Source organism: Octopus sinensis, linkage group LG8, assembly GCF_006345805.1.
Source record: "Octopus sinensis linkage group LG8, ASM634580v1, whole genome shotgun sequence".
Lineage (NCBI taxonomy): Eukaryota > Metazoa > Mollusca > Cephalopoda > Octopoda > Octopodidae > Octopus > Octopus sinensis.
In genome coordinates this window covers 44,903,277-44,906,451 of record NC_043004.1, presented here as the reverse complement: position 1 = coordinate 44,906,451, position 3,175 = coordinate 44,903,277, and the positions used below count along the sequence as shown (strand labels likewise).

Here is a 3,175-nt window from a genome sequence, read left to right as displayed (position 1 = left end):
TCAAATAGATATTAATCAAGATAGATTGATTGGTAGATTTAAATTGAGCAGGGATAATTGAAGATATTAAAATGGAAATGAAGAACAAAAAAAAGAAGAGCAAGTATATGATGCTGATGAAGTAAGATGTATCTCGGTTTCCATAGTAACAATGCTTTCTAAAATAAAGAGTAAAACAACAACAACAACAACAACAAAATCACATAGAAAATAACATAACAAAACAAAAGAACAACTGAAACTACGAGGGAAAGAAAAATATATCGAAAAATTATGGTTTGAAACGGTAGCACTGCAGCGTGTGAGAAGAAAATGAAATTCTGGTGTTTTCGTGGTTGTTCTTAGCTTGTTTTTGTTTCTTTTTTCCCCTTTAGTCAATATCTTTTGTTACATTTGGAACAGTACTAACACATATATGCATGTACACACACACACACTTATACACAATCATCTATATATATATATATTATATATATATATATATATATATATATGAATATCCTTATATATATATTTGAATATAAGTAATTAATTATGTGTTTGCGAATGTGTATTTCTTATGTATATATATATGCGTATACTTTGGTGTATGTACACACATATATATATATATGTGTGTATATATGTATATATATATATGTATATATTTGTGTTTGTGTGTATATCTGTATTTCTCCTTGGTTCTTCCGGTTGGTAAAATAAAAATTGGTTTATAAAAGCAAAGGAGAGAGCTGCCAGGTAAGTGAAGGATAATGCAGCAAGCACAACTAATCTCTCTCTCTCTCTTTCTCTCTCCCTCTTCTTCTCTCTCGCTTCTTCTCTCTCTCTCTCTTCTTCTCTCTCTCTCTCTCTCTCTCTCGTTATCTGTGTCTCTCTTTCACTTATGAGTGTGTGTGTATGTATGTATGTATGTATGTATGCATATATATATATATATACACACACACATATATATATATATATACATATATATGTATATATGTATATTATATGTATGTATATATGTATATATATATAAAAAGTCCGTTTTCTTGTTTGTTTTTATGTTTTCGTTTCTCGTTGTTTTCTACGTTTATTTGTGTGTCCTGTACTCATATATATATATATGCATGTATATATACATATAGATGTAGGTATGTCATATATGTATGTATGTATGCATGCATATGTTTTATTTGTTTAATTTGTTAGTATATATATGTATATATATATATATATATATATATATATATATATATATATAATATATATATATAATATGTATGTATGTATGTATGTTGTATGTATGTATGTATGTGTATGTATGTATGTATGTGTTTCTTACACTCTCACGTGTAGTCGATAAGTAGATTTGTAATTGCAGTAGGCCTCATACAGTCAAAATCGCATTGATGAAAGAAATGAAGCGAAGATGTAGAGACAAAAAGATGAAAAATAAATGAAGGAGAGATGATAATGTGTGATGATGCTCATGCCCTTTTGCTTTAAGACACGTTAATTGGCATGACAAGAAAATCACCTGAAACGAAACGATAACATTGTTGATTGAAATTAATAAATCATCGAGGAAATAAAATTATACAGGTACCCAAGAAAATCGAAACCCTCAACGCAAGTTTAAATTATTCGAAGTTCTTATGAGTTTATTTCCGTATTTTTTATTGTCTACTCCACTTCATATATCACAATGTTTTAAACCAGACATACACACACACACGTAGATAGATAGATAGATAGATAGATAGATAGATAGATAGATAGATAGATAGATACATGCATACATACATACATACATACATACATACATACATACATACATACATATATGTATGTATGTATACATGGGCCAGACGCCCATCCTATACATGAGAATGGGGTTGTGTAGTGTTTATGGCATGCTCAGAAATAAGCATTTATTTACCAACCTCGTAACGTACGGGAAGCAACAGGTAGTAGTAGTAGAGTAGTAGTAGTGGTGGTGGTGGTTGTGGTGGTGGTGGTGGTTGTGGTGGTGGTGGTGGTTGTGGTGGTGGTGGTGGTTGTGGTGGTGGTGGTTATGGTGGTGGTGGTTGTGGTGGTGGTGGTTGTGGTGGTGGTTGTGGTGGTGGTGGTTGTGGTAGTGGTGGTTGTGGTTGTGGTGGTGGTGGTGGTTGTGGTGGTGGTGATGGTGGTGGTGGTTGTGGTGGTGGTGGAATTGGTGGTGGTTGTGGTTGTGGTGGTGGTGGTGGTGGTGGTTGTGGTGGTGGTTGTGGTGGTGGTGGTTGTGGTGGTGGTTGTTGTGGTGGTGGTTGTGGTGGTGGTTGTGGTGGTGTTGGTGGTGGTTGTGGTGGTGGTTGTGGTGGTGGTGGAATTGGTGGTGGTTGTGGTGGTTGTGGTTGTGGTGGTGGTGGTTGTGGTGGTGGTGGTTGTGGTGGTGTTGGTGGTGGTGGTTGTGGTGGTGGTTGTGGTGGTGTTGGTGGTGGTTGTGGTGGTGGTGGAATTGGTGGTGGTTGTGGTGGTGGTTGTGGTTGTGGTGGAGGTGGTTGTGGTGTTGGTGGTGGCGGTGGTATTTGCGATGGTAGCAGTTGCTTTTATTGTTAGCCACTGGTCAGTCCTGTTCTAGGATATCCACGACTACGCAGTGGAATGTGCGCTATATTTTTCATTTCTTTTCTTTTCTTTTTATTTAAAAGTTGAAAATATAATTCATGAAAAAATTTAGCTGCTATTTCTTGTAAATTACTGCGACCATGTAGAGAGAAAGAGTGAGAGACAGAGACAGAGACAGACAGGCAGAGAAAGAGAAAGAGAGAGAAGACACGGTGAAGACATTCCATCGAACTGACTGAGGTGACAAACGCCAATATAATGATGTTAATAATTTTGGCTCCTAATTTTGGCACAAGACCAGAAATTTTGAGGGGAAGGGCAAAACAATAACGTTGATCCTAGTCTTCAACTGGTACTTATTTTATTAACTCCGAAATGACGGAAAGGAAATGCTGACCTCGGCGGAATTTGAACTCAGAACGTCCAGTCGGAGGAAATGCCGCCAAGTACTTTGTTCGGCGTGCTTAACAATTTTGCCAGTTCGTCGCCTGAAGGAAAATAATAATCCTTTCTACTATAGGCATAAGGTCTGTATTTTCGGGGAGGGGTCCTAGTCGATTACATCAATCCCAGTGCTCAACTGGTA

At 36.6% G+C, this 3,175-nt stretch overlaps 1 long non-coding RNA gene across 1 annotated transcript in view; it reads right to left on the bottom strand.

The window, feature by feature from the left end:
* Positions 1-365: 365 nt before the first annotated feature.
* Positions 366-3,175, bottom strand: part of LOC118764543 — a 7,583-nt gene continuing 4,773 nt past the window's right edge. Inside the window, exon 2 of the long non-coding RNA XR_005000363.1 lies at positions 366-436. This is a non-coding gene — a long non-coding RNA (uncharacterized LOC118764543). The remainder of the gene's footprint in view (positions 437-3,175) is intronic.